General features: G+C 39.0%; 1 protein-coding gene across 5 annotated transcripts in view; it reads right to left on the reverse strand.

Moving 5' to 3' along the window:
• Positions 1 to 14,242, reverse strand: part of TENM4 (teneurin transmembrane protein 4) — a 1,366,951-nt gene that overhangs the window by 509,197 nt on the left and 843,512 nt on the right. The window contains exon 1 of one of the 5 annotated variants that reach the window (XM_048294399.1): positions 10,475 to 10,484. The exons of the other annotated variants lie outside the window; for them this stretch is intronic. The gene's annotated coding sequence lies outside the window, so the exon portion shown is untranslated. Of the gene's footprint in view, positions 1 to 10,474; positions 10,485 to 14,242 lie in introns of those variants that run through there. 5 annotated transcript variants of the gene reach the window in all.

The raw sequence follows: 14,242 nt of genomic DNA on the forward strand, positions 1-14,242 counted from the left end.
TTGAGCGGTGTGTGTTGGACTAGATGATCTCCAAGGTCCCTTCCAGCCTCTGTGACATTCCATAGTTCTGAGACCATGACATGAAGCAACAGAAGTGGATTCCCTGGTTTCTGTTCCTGGCTCTTCCATGTACTCACATAAAAGCCAAAATTCTCATAATTGGCTACTGCTTCCAGCTGTTTCACCATGTAAAGAGGAATCTAATCCTAGGACCCCTGATGCCAATTTTCTTGCATGCAGCTGAGCGTGTGAAAAAGTAACCAGTGGCCACTGTTTGGTATGGTACCTGCAGAACTCCCTGCAGTTAAGTGAATTTGTCTGCAAAACAGGAGCTACTTAACCCTATTTGGCACAGTTGCTATGCAAATATTTTGTCTGATTCCAGGCACGCTGTTTGTGTGTCATCTTTGTCACCATGGATAGTACAGAAACAGTGATACAGTCCAATAGCTCTGCATGAGGATGGAGAAAGTAAAACATTTATAATTTTACTGGAATATTGACCACATGTTACAAGTAGTAAAAGCAAAGTGTTTCTTTCAAGGGTGACTTTTACCTATTTCTACTTGAGTTGCCAATAAATGGTTCTGTGACCCATTTCATGGAAGGAAGAACTCAAAAGTAAAACTGTAGTATTTCATGGGACTCAAAAACGACCCTCTGGGTCAAGTCCATCTTGCCAACACAATTTCTACCTTGTGGTCACTTATTGCTACCTTGCCTGTACTTGATATACACAGATTTTGATGTTATCAACACCCCTCTTCATATAGCTTGTTAACTAACTATGTGTTCATCCTATCATAAATGACATTTTCCCCATCCTTTTATCACCTTTTGATCCTGACAAGAAGGAGAATTGCTTTTTTCTTTCTCCCCAAGGGACTTGGGGAGTTTTTCCCCAGAATGATACAATATTTCCCCTACACTTGGAACAGTGCCTTTTGTTTGCACACAGTACTGGGGAATTTTCAGTGCTGACACCAGTCAGGCTGGCATGCACACTCTATACCTGCGTAGCCAAAGGCACTGGCAGATGGTTGGTGACAAAAGGAGCATCCCATGGAGCTGCAGGAGAACCATCTCAACAGATCCAAGATTTCAGAGCCTGAAAGACACCGTGCAACAGCCCAACCATAGCATTGCTCAGCATTCAGCCAGAAGCAAGGCAGGTGCTTGAAATGTTTGCCAGGATTCACTCATTCAAAAGTGTTTAGTCTCCAAGATGGAAATAAATCTGGCAAATGCGTGTGGAATGTTCTTACTAAGAGATGTAAGGGCAATCACCTGGTGTAGGACAGAATCTACCACCTTGTCTCTGTGACTTTTTGGTAGCTGGAGGACTGACTTATACAAAATTGTCCCTTCCAGGCCTCCAGCAGGAGGAATTGTCCCCTCCAGCAGGACAGCCAGTGAGACTAAGTGGGAGTAATGAGAATGTATGATGTTGAATGAAGTAATGGCTCAAAAAGATGTGCTTCCGAGCATTTGACAGGGACCATTTTACAGGAGAGGGGTGGCTGCTGATGGTTCAGTGCTGCATAAACACTGGAGTTGTAAGCCTGGCTGATGGGGAGGAGGAGGTCAGAATTGTTGAGCTCAATTTGTTAGACTTGTCAAATTTGGATCAGTTCTGCTCTCTGCTTGATAGCTTCATATTTCATGTCATCCTACCTCTAGCAGGCAAGCGACATACCTGGAGTTCTGTCTCCCATTTCAGTTTGCTAAAGAAAAATGTGGGGGGTTTCTGCATCTTTCCTTCCTGAAGTTGGTGGTAGACTAAGGAGGAAGCATTTAGGTGTTTGTTTCACACTATTCATTTATTTCTTAAATCCTCTTCCTTGAAAATTTTCCAGTACCCCAGCTCCTGCTCAAAATTTCCCATGCTGGAGCTACAATGTACTGACATGATTCACAGCTCTTGTTAAGCAAGGGTAAACGTGTCCCAAATATGTGGAGCTTCTTCCTTCTACAAAAGAAATGAACCATAGCAAAGATCATTGCAGCTAATCTGTCCTCAGACTCAAGAAGATTCTTCTGCACCTCTGCATTTCAGAAGATGACCTTTATCAGATGCAAAGCCGACAAATATTTTCTGACTGTGCAGAGCAAACTACGGATATACGATTTGATGTACAAATGTAACAGCCCTTCTCCTATCATATATCAGCCAGTGTAGCACAGATGCAATGTCACAGAAAGAAAAGCTTGAAGTAGAGGGAACAAACATATAAACTAGTTTATTACTTGCCAATGGGGAAGAGGAGACCAACTAAAACAATTTATAGTGAAGGTCCAACAGAATACCACAGAGTTAGTCTCCCTAGAGGAAGACAGGAACAATACTATCTCTCTAAATGCAAACACTGTTTGGGAGAGGTGGTGCTCCTGTGATCTACCAGCAAGAAAGTTCTTTTGCTGAATAAGCAACTGGGCTTGCTGGTATAGGAAGCAGTGTGCACACTGATGCCCTAGGGCATCAATTTCATCATCAGGAGACCCTGAGACATGCTTCAGTTTTCTCATAATGAGAGGATTGAGTGCATTCATCAAAACTGAGATTTCAGGGCTCAAAGTTCAAAAAGCCACCAGAGGTGACATCATTTCCCTGCTTCCTCCTTCTCTTGTCCCTTCCAAAAACAACCCCAATACTTTTTTTTTTCTTGCCATTTGACTGAAATCACCTGGGGGTTAATTATCTTTCTGGGATGAAAACCATATGCTATTTCATGTTCTTGCATAAGGTTAAGCTGCATATGATGAAACTGATGAATTAAATCTTGCAGGAAGGGAAGGGAAGGGAAGGGAAGGGAAGGGAAGGGAAGGGAAGGGAAGGGAAGGGAAGGGAAGGGAAGGGAAGGGAAGGGAAGGGAAGGGAAGGGAAGGGAAGGGAAGGGAAGGGAAGGGAAGGGAAGGGAAGGGAAGGGAAGGGAAGGGAAGGGAAGGGAAGGGAAGGGAGGGTGAAGTCTGGCCAGGAGTTAGTGTTCTCATTTACAGACAATGTAATCCACGGTATCCGACAAACACAAAAATTCGCTTGCCCGCAAGGAACAGAGGAGAGAAAGTGTTGCCAGTGTCACCATAAAATGAAGCTGGGGAACACTAAAGTGGGGAATATTAATGTAAACAAGATGGGGAAAATCACTGCTTGCAACTGGCAAGACTTGGACTATGGAAAGGCCATATTATTTAAAAAACAATTTTTCTGTGTGTTTGGTTTTGGTTTATTTTTACCTTGCAGCTTGCAGACTGCTTTGAACACAGCAGATACCATGTTGATATGTGTTCATAAAATCCAGCCTGCTGTGCGGGTCTATGCCTGTCATTTCACTTTAGTGCAGGAACAATCCCCTAAAATGTTCTCCTGATTTTCCAATCTATCTGGCATGTGAGGGTAGTTCTTATCATTGTGGATGGTCCTCCTTCAAGCTAGAGTATGGATTTTTTGTGCAGGTCTGGAAGGGATAAAAGAGAAGAGAAAACAGACATGGAAGTGCTCCAGAGTCTCATGCCTGTAAAATTCCATGCATACAAAACTTGCAAGGGAAAGAAGATCTACAGCTACATGCAAGTTATTGAAGGGAAACAGCGCAACATAAGCTTAGAGCTGTTTACAAGTAAATTCCGTAACTCCTAAGCCAAAAACTTCATTGCCTGAATAATTTCCTTGTCAAAGAGAAACTTTTTCTTTGCCAGCGAGAAAGAATAACTCCAAGAACCATTCAATCTCCAGCCCTGCAGAGCTTAGGTTGTACATGGGTTAACACTTCAGTGCAGTTACAGTTCCCCAGCAGCTAGCATTTGGAAAGTGTGTTATTGAAAAGAAATAAGCACAAACATACACAGATGTCTACTGTTCTGGGTTCAAATAATCCTTGTGGAGAAAGAGTGGTGTATATATATATGGGTGTGCACGTGTGTGGGCATGCATGGGAAAGCAAAGTGAGCTTTAATTTTACTCTGAATCCCACCTAAACAAAGATCCTAATGTTGTCCCTTGGAATGAGGTAAGAAATATGATCATTTGGTTCCAAGACCTGCCTGAAACTACAGTTTTTGTAGCCCTGAATGAGCAGCAGCCAAAGTAAAAGAGATCAGATGAACTGCATTTAGAAGCGATGCAGTGAACTGGTACGAGGGGAAAGTGCTTTTAGTGATCGATATGAAAACAGGGGGCTTTCATCTAACCACAGTGAGGATGGCAAAGAGGAATTTGGGCAATATAATATGGGATAAAAGGGTAGATAGCCTCTTATTTCAACCTAAAGACTTAATGATGCTTATTAAAAGGTTGTTACCTGGTTTCATGGAAGAATTATTGCCCTCTACCTCTTTCCTCAGAGTGAATGACCTGACAGGGAAAACCAAGTTTTCTTAAGTCCTTGGTCCTTGTTATGGGAATGTTCTTCTCACTCTTCTGTGACTTTGCCAAAAGACCAGCCCATGCAAACCAGCATTATACAATGCAATTCCCCAGGCAGCACATTCATATTGCAGCACTTGGGTCATTAGATATTACGATTTAATTCACATAACAATTGTTTAGATTCAGGTCAATGTTACCAATAATTGAGAGCTTTGAAACAGCAAAGTGTTCTTCTGCTTAAGAAAATGCATTGGGCCAAAGTCAAGTCTGGAGGAGACACACTGAAGACAATGAACTTCCCGCAGGTGAGCCTGGCTGCACATTTCTGCTGGGGAAATCTTTCCACCACCGCAGCATTTCATTATCGCTGTCATTTTCTCTATGAATTATTGCTTTCTTGTCAGATTTACCTCCCCTTCCACTTGAAAACAGTCATCTGGGGAATAGGCCAGCAATAAAACAAAACCTCCTGGAGGTTAATGTTGCAACGACAACAAAAACAGGAGCTGGTCTACGTCTTCAACTAGGGAACCAAACCACGTGGTACTGATTCAGCTACAAGAGTTCAAGCTGTCTGTAGCTGAATATAACAGGCAGTACTGCTTTTCTGGCACTGGATAAAAACAAAGTGTTTTGAACTCACAGTGACTAGATTTTTCAAGGCTACTTAGTGTGCTTCAAGACTTACAGTTCTTCAGCAGTGACTAGAAAAAGACAATTCAGATGAATTCATGTGTGGTAAAAAAAAATCTATTAATTAGCTTTTCAATTAATATTAGGAAGTCCCATATGGCATTTGACTATGAGTATAAAAGGTGCTGGAATTTCTACAATTCTACAGTAAAGAGATATGGGGCAGAGATATGGCCTGGGAGACAGGAACCCAGAGCACCAAACTACCCTTCTTCTTGTCAGAAGAACCCATCCAACTGCATAAACTGGCCTTTTCTGGTGAAAGAACTATCTTTACTTTTTGTAGAGCAAACTGTAGTTTAGCTAGAATTATCTAAAATTAAATCAACTGGGCCAAATCTATGAAAAGCCATATTGGTCCTGTATTCCAGCTGAAGATATTTGTCTTCCATGTGAAATGTAACTTTGGAGTTAAGTCTAACCAGCACCCAGAGGGAGACTAGATGTAGATTTGTAGACTCTTTTAGGTGGAAAAAAACCTCCAAGATTATCGAGTGAAAAATACCTTTCAAACTGCAAAATGGAGGAAATTATTTTAAGTTAAATATTTTGAGACATGTAGAATGTGTGAAAACATTTCTTCAGAAATTACCATGGCATGGAATCAAGCCATAATCAAATGAATGAAATCAAAGAACCTTTCCTCTGTTGCCTTCCTTGAATAGTCATTTATGAACCAGAAAGTAAATGCACAAAGAATCTTAAATCACAACCAATCACACCAGCAAAACTTTGACACTCCACACTACTAAGTGGTTTAAAAGCTAGAATGACTGCAACAGGAGATCAAATCCAACTTTACTGGAACAAATTGTGCTTTGAATTATGTTGGTGCAGTGCCACAGAAGTCAATGGGATATGACCTTCACAGCTAATGAAAGAGGTCCACTAAATTTGTCCTAGTCAGCTTGGCTGCAGAACCCCTTTGCACATTCTATGCACAGCCTCTTGTTCCCTCTCTTAGAACAAGTAAAATCTTTTCAGCTAAAATATAAGCTAATGAATTTCAGAAACCCCTTTTTTTGCAGTAAATCATCCAGTAAATAATGACAGTACACTGGAAACAACAGACCAGATTTACATGAAGACTGATAGAACTTGATGAATTTGACTCACTGCCATCTACAACTTCCTTGTGAGGGAAAGAGGAGGGCCAGACACTGATTTCCTCTCTCTGGTGACAAGACCCAAGAGAATGGGCTGAAGTTGTGTCAGAGCAGGTGTAGGCTGGATGTAAGACACAGGTTCTTCACCCAGAGGGTGGTTGGGCACTGGAAGAGGCTCCCCAGGGAAGTGGTCACAGCACCAGCCTGACAGAGTTCAAGAAGTGTTTGGACAATGCTCTCAGGCACGGTGTGTGATTCTTGGGGATAGTGCTATGCAGGGCCAGGAGATGGACTTGGTGATTCCTGTAGGCCCCTTCCAACTCAGTTTATACCGTGATTCTGTGAATCACAGTCCTTTCACTACGAGATCTCTCTGTAAAGGAGCAGATTTACTACAAGGTGTAGGAGGATTTGAGAAATGCCTACAGAAATGAGTTTATTTATTCTTTAAGAAACTGATTCAGTTGACAAGAGGAAGGAGGGAGGCAGTGAAAATAATGAGAAAATAATAACTATCATTATCCATAAATATTAAAGCAGATTAACAGATTATGAGATAAAAAAGGGAATGAATATTCCATAGTTTAAGGTTCTAATAGCATTAAGGTTCTGTTTCCTGTCAACTAATTTTCAGTTAATTGCCATTAATTTTTCATAGCTAAATAGCAAAAGAAATGAGATTCCTCTATTATTTGCCATACACTCTAGTTGTGAAGGGAGTCCATTGTGAATGGAACGTGGTGAAAAAGTTTCATCACAAGATAATTGAAATTATGGCTAGAAAAGACTTACTAATCCATACACTTGCCACTGCAATTTCCTCTCTTCTACAGAGCATCTGATGAAGACTCCTACTCAAAAGGTTTAAAAGTGATTCAGTGATTTAAAATTTTCTGTTGTTAATTGACTAAATTGTTTTTTTAGTGAAACCCCTAGCAAGTAGTCTTTAAGTACTTTATGCTATACATCCCTACACAATCAGAAATACATTATGCATTAGAAATGCATTTGAGCTCAGTGCAAGTGACAGAAATGACAACTCCTTTTCAATGCAAATAGCTCACTGCTTCCTTCCAATTTTTAACATTGATGCTGTTTTGTTGAGTAAATGCCACTTTCTTGCAATATCCAACTTAGGCACGTTGAATACTTTTCTCATTATGTATTTATAGAATTTTGGTGTCTGAAAGATCCACACAGGTGAGCAGTCTCAATCAGCAATTTCTGCCTTGATCTTGATGTCTCAAGAAATCATTAAGTCCTAGGATGGTTTGGGTTGGAAGGGACCATAAAGATCAGCTAGTTCCAACCCTCCTGCCACCTTCTAATACCATCCACTAGACCAGGTTCCTCAAAGCCCCATTCAACCTGGCCTGCACTAGAAGTTCTGGTATTCACAAAGGATTTTGCATATTAAACGACATTTTTTTTGGAAGACTGTATTATCACTATGTTATCGACAATATAACAGGGTATCAGTGAAAAAGCCTGTACAATGGAAACATTAACTTATTCTGCTGAACAGAAGAGTCTACACATGTACCCTATCAACTAAAAGGCTGAAGTCAATTCAAAAACCTCTGTGTTGAACCACCAGTAGTAGAAGGTGGCAGAAAATGACAAGGTGTTAATGTTTATTCCCCAGAGAAGTTCAGAAAAATAACTTCATGCAAAGTCATAATTATATGTGTAATACAACCAGCAATAAACCAGTGACACTTGCAGGATATCTCAGGTCATCAGATGCACAAAATGCACAGTTTGAAAACACAGGTTACTGTATTTAATTTAATTTTAATTTTAAAAAGGCATTTGTACAAATGCCAGAACAAATTAAGTTCTGATTAACTTTTTCTGCTGACATCTCTTCCTATTAGTGTAAATGTCTTCCACCATATACTTGAGAAAATTCTTAAACTCACACTGCAGCAAGAATTTCTTCCTGCTTTGCAGCTCAAATTTTCTTTTGTTTAACATAATCCCATCATGCCTGTCTTTGTCACCTTGGGATAAGAAAAACAATCTTTTCCCTTTATCCTCTGAGAGCATGACTTTCTGTTTCCTACCAAGTCAGGTCACTCAGCCCCTTAATGATTTTTGCTGCTGTTTTTGGAATTCCCTTCAATTTGTCAACATCCATCACTATATTCAAGGTGCAATCCCATCACTGCTGTATAGCAAGAAAATCACCTCCCTATGGACAAAGGAATGATGATGCTGCACATACAGACCGAAGTCACAACATCCCTTTTGTAATCCTCTAGCATTGCAGCATGCAGATATATAATTTGCTGTCTCCTAAAACCCCAAGGTCTCCTTTGACATTTCTGATTTCCAGGTATCTTTGTCTGACTTAATAACTGTGCTTAGATTATTTCCCTCTCAGATTTATTAGCCTACATTTTTCTAGGTCAGATCTCATTCTCTTAATTGAAGCACATCTTTATGCCATGTCTCATTCTCCTTGCACTGTTTCCTAGTAATTAAACATAGTTTGATATTTTGAGGCAGAAGTTGGAAGATCCTTATTAATATTTGGGTAGGATTTGAGTTTTTCAGTCCTTTTATGCTTGCACTGATTCCTTTGGGCACTACACCCATGTTCACTACTGGGACACTCACTTGTTTGTCAGTGTGACTGACTGTAGAGTGCCAAAAGGCAGCCCTGGAGCTCTCTCTTATCCTTGCATGTTATTCAGAAAGAAAAATGCTACCATCTTGCTAATTGTAGACAATTCATTCCTGAACAAGTCTAAGTTCTTCCACAGTCAAAGGAATTTAAAAATGGACATGTTCAGGTTACAGCTAGTCTCACCTCTAAATATGCATCAGAACCAAGTTTAACAAGCTACACCCTGGAAATGTTTGTTTCATTTCAGTAGACATAGGGCAAGTCCAGTAGACCCGGCTGTAGATACATAACAGCAACAGAAAACTGCAGATCATTATAGACATCTTTGACTGGCTTCTTGATTTACTCTTTCATTTTTTTCTATCAACTAAAATATAAAAGCGTAAAAACTTTAGATTTAGTTCTTGTTTTTCCACATCATAAATTTTTTCATCTGTGTAACTTAGGAGCATTTTTGATGATCCATGTTTAACAGTGAGTTTTACCCAGCAGATTTCTAGGCAGTTAAAGTAGTACTTGAGTACTATATCCTTTATCCAGTTTTTGAATAATTGCTCTAAAGATTTTTTTTCATTTCAAGGCCTGCAACAGATACCTAGTGATGTCTTACATCTTTGTAATTTAATTTGAAGTATTCCACTATCTGCTATTCATTATCAAATTGTATCTCAGTGCTGTTACAAATATGATATTCATTATTTCAGTGTATAGTGGTAATATAAAAAAATAAATGAAGTAGTACAAAAAACAAACCACCCCTCTCATACATTTACTGCCTTAAAAACTTATGTAGGATGTATTTCTCTCGATGGCACACAGAAGAAACTTCAAGTGTTTCTTGCATCATTTCACTAGGAAAAGTTCAGATAGTTTACCAAACTGTAACTGCAGCAGCCAACAGTTCCACAAATTTTTAACTTCATTAATCTATTACAAACTGAAGAGTTGAAGGTGAAATTCTGATTATAACCTGGCTTCTCAAGCTCTGCCATGACATAGTCCCTGAAACCCATTAAACCTACCAAATATGAAGATACTTGCCCCCCATATGATACTGTACATTAAGTTTATTTCAACAAGGGAAATCTCTTTAAGTTTTATTACAGGAATAACTCTGAATTTTACGGTTTGTTTAACAACATGGAACATTCCATAAAGATCTGAAACCTTAATTACACTCCTCTACCTAATCCTCCAGGGAATTCATTGGAATAGCATATTAAACACTTTTTTTTCTGTTCCTAGAAGGGGTCTTCTGCTATTCATTGCTACTTCCCCCACTTTTTAGAATGAGTCAACTTCAATGTATGAAGTAGCTTTTTAAGCCAGTGAGCTCCTATTTTCTTACTAGTCTCAAAAATATATGCTTATGACATAAGCTGTGTATCTTTGTAATACCTGAAATGTTTTTGTAGAAAACAAAAACAGTTATTTGTTGCAGTGATAGCAACAAATAACTTATTAATATGTGGTGCTACAATGAACGATGACTATGCAGTAACAATGCCTTATTCAGCACGTTTATTCCCTCCTCTTTTACCATGTTCCTATTGATTTCAGTTGTAACCTTTATCGTAAAGCTGTCCCTGCAGTTTCAACATGAATGCAAAGAAAACTCCATTCCTCTATATACCTCCTCAAAATAACTCCTTATTACACTCCAAGTTTATTATGCACCAGTCTGCAGTATAGGGGTTGAATATCTATTGATGAGTACATCGTTTCAAGAGGAAAATAATCAGGGGAAAAAATTATTCTTTTAAAGCATATCTCATTCAGAAATGTCAGAAAAATCCTGTTTGATTGTGAGACACCTTGTCAGGTTTGAAAAACAAGGCCACTGTATGACTATGACAGAATGACTTTCAAAATAAAGGGTGCAGAACTAAGTGAAAGCAGCCATGTCCATTCTGTGTATTTAATTGTAACTACAAAGCAATTTCAATGACAGACCACGGCATCTGGATGCAGGTCAGCACATATCCTCGAATTAATTAACAGTATAAATACTGATGGTATCTTAGGAATGGTGATTTTATTACTAGAAGTGACCACTTTGTATGAAACTAAGAGTTTAAATACTCTGTGTGAGAGCGAATTCCAGAATATCAGCATTAACGGTGTATTTTGGATGGCATGGGCAGCCATAGAATGGACTCATAGAGTTATTAACGTTGGAAAAGACCTTTAAGCTCATCAAGTCCAATCCCCATCCTAGCACCACTGCCATGTACACCATAGAGCCATGTCCCATGCATGGACAGACATATATCCATGTCTTTCTTTAACACTTTCAGGGACGAGGGTGTCTCCATAGAAAGTGGATATTCTGTGAAATATTTTTTCCTAATATCCAATCTAAACCTCCTCTGGCACAGCCTGAGGCCATCTCCTCTTGTCCTGTTACTTGTTACCAGGAGAAGAGAATGACACCCCACTGGTTACATCCTCCTCTAGGCAGTTGTATAGTGGTAAGTTTGTCCCTGAGCCTCCTTTCCTCCAGGCTAAACACCCCCAGCTCCCTCAGCTTCTCCTCACCAGACCTGTGCTCCAGCCCTTCCCAGATCCATTGCCCTTCTCTGGACACACTCTATCACCTCAGTGTCTTTCTTGTACTGAGGGACCCAAAACTGAACGCAGGATTCGAAGTGTGGCCTCACCAGTGCTGAGTACAGGGGGACAATCACTGCCCTGGTCCTGCTGGCCACACTATTGCTGATACAGGCCAGGATGGCACTGAGCTTCTTGGCCACCTGGTCACTCTGTTGGTTCATGCTCAGATCAGTCAGCCAGCCATATGAGAATTTTATTAAAGGGACAAGTTTTTCCAAATTTTGGCTTTTTCACAAGGATCCATCATCACTGGAGAGTGAAATAAGGCCTATCATGTCCCCCAGAACTAAGAAACAGTCTGGATCCATGAAAAGCATACACACCAGGGAATGTGTTTATAACCTGCTCTTGTGCAACTGAAACTCCAAACATCACAAGCGTGATGTGTGAGATATCAGGAACAGGCTCCCCAGGGAAGTAGTAGAATCACCATCCTTGAAAGCATTCACAAAACTGAGTAGACATGGCACTTTGTGCTATAGTTAGACGCTGAAAGCGGTATTTCATCAAAGGTTGGATTTGGTCATGTTGGAGATCTTTCCCAACCTTAATGATTCTATGATTCTACGTCATCCCACAGAAAAACACAAATTGGATTAAATTTCTGATACAAGAAGCTAGCAGTTTTCAAGCAATTGTTTCAGAACAAAGCATAAAAGATGGGAATGTTTCAGTGCTTCTAACTAACTAGCACACTTAATGTACTTTCCCGTTCCTGGAAGTGTTCAAGGTCAGGTTGCACAGGGATGTTTTAATGAAAGGTGTCCCTGCCCATGGGAGAGGAGGTGGAACAAGATGATCTTTAAGGTCCCTTTTAACACAAACCATTCCACAGTTCTATGATTCTACTTGTATTCTTTTATTGGACAGCAAGACACACTCACGATTTGTAAATTCTGGTTAAAAAATGCATGTATCTGTAGACAATATTTTTCCTTCAAGTACAAAATCTAAATACATTTGATCTTGCATAGTCAAGATCAGCAAAAAATTCTAGAAAACTCAAGACTAGAAGCTTGCAATAATCTTCATGAGTTGTTTAGGAAGCTTTGAAGACATCCTTAACTTGGATTAATTTGGATCTTAACTAGCATTGCCTGTCCATATACTATAAAAAAAAATTATTCTTCAAAGCAATGGTTTCTCAGCTTTTAGATGATAAATAGACAAAAAAGAATTCATTATCCCTAAATGAGGTGGAAAAGCATAGGTAGTTCTGGAGGGAGCACAGCATTTGGTGAGAACATAAAAGTATGGGACAATAAAGAAAGAATACTATAACCAGTTCAAAGTGGACATGAAAGCATAAGAACAGTTTTTGCTTCTGTTTGAATTCTTCCACCTTGCAGGCTAAAAGTAATATTGGATCAAATCTGCATTTTCTTTTCCAAATCTATTTTATAAAAATGAGCAATTTTTCAATATTTATTGCAAATTTTCTATGGCTTTTCTTCAGGCAATATCAAAAATGGAAAAAAACCCATTAATCCAGCAACACAGATTTTTGCTGTTGAAAAAAAAATGGGATGCCAAACAATAAAGCAAATAATATCAATAATTATTTTAGGAGACATGATGAAGCAGGCTTGCAAGTGGGTGTCTGTTGCCATTTCAAAACCACAAAAAGTAGGCTGCCAATAGTGCTAACTGAGAGGAAACAAATACACATGCAACTTCTCGGCACTGAATAGTAACTGGTATTTATTGCATTTAAGCTCATTTTATCTGACTTTTCATTTAATTGCACTTTGCTTGTCATAAAGTGCATTATATTAAATATTTACTATCTTGGTTAGGATGTCAAGGCACACTTTACTGTCTTTTTAGATTACTGAACAGTAGTTCATGTAGGAATTATTTAGGGTTGCTGAAGATAGAGAATTAAATGTGATGGAGTGAAATTAGAAAAGGAAAAAGTATAGGCAGTTAAAGTAGTCATATCCAGAAAACTGTAAACTGTTTCTCAGGGAAGAATAGATCTTTCCTCTCTTCAGATTTTTTCAAATAGACTAAAGGACTGACAACAGCTGTTCAATAATAAATGGTCCTGCACAGAAAGAATAAATCATGGTCTTTGTTGATAGCACAACAGTCTCTTGCCGTAAGCAGTGGCCTGGGAGTCAGAAGCTGTTTTCCCAGCTCTGCCACTGAATTCCTTTGTAATCTTTTTTGGATCACCTCAGCAATTTCACTTTCTCGAGTCTCTTGCAGTCTTAAATCTCTCCAAGTGAGGTCTAACTCTAACTGGGGCTTGTCATCCCTGCAATGCAATGTTATTGTCACTACAATAATATAGAAATATTATTGTAAATATTAAATAATATTAAAGAAATAATATAAATAATAAATAATATAAATAATATATAAATATATATAATATATAAATAATAAAGAAATGCTCACACTCTTAATCTTATACCACATTCTATTAGCTTTTTTTTTCCCCATTCTATTGTGGCAGGATCTAAAAGAACGCAATCACTTGCTTGAAAACTTACAAACTTACACCCCTGGAAAACGTGATGTTAAAAAGACTTTACAATCTACAAGTGAAATGATCACAGATCTCAGAAACTCATTCCTAATCTCTTTTACTCTAGTCTTTCATCAGCTGCCAGCACCCAACATCTGAAGAGGTTCTCCACTTAACACCTCTTTTTCATGACAGGGACAGACATAACTTTCTCAGAGATTGATGTTCTTGTGGTGTTAGTCACTGGCCTGCTTCTATACTTGAGCATTGAGAACCACCTCCAGAAAATGTTTTTCTTTCTCTCCAATGGTGATACCAAGATGTCTAGATGATTCCTCTAGGAATGACTATACTGGGTT

This window comes from Corvus hawaiiensis, chromosome 2 (assembly GCF_020740725.1).
Source record: "Corvus hawaiiensis isolate bCorHaw1 chromosome 2, bCorHaw1.pri.cur, whole genome shotgun sequence".
Lineage (NCBI taxonomy): Eukaryota > Metazoa > Chordata > Aves > Passeriformes > Corvidae > Corvus > Corvus hawaiiensis.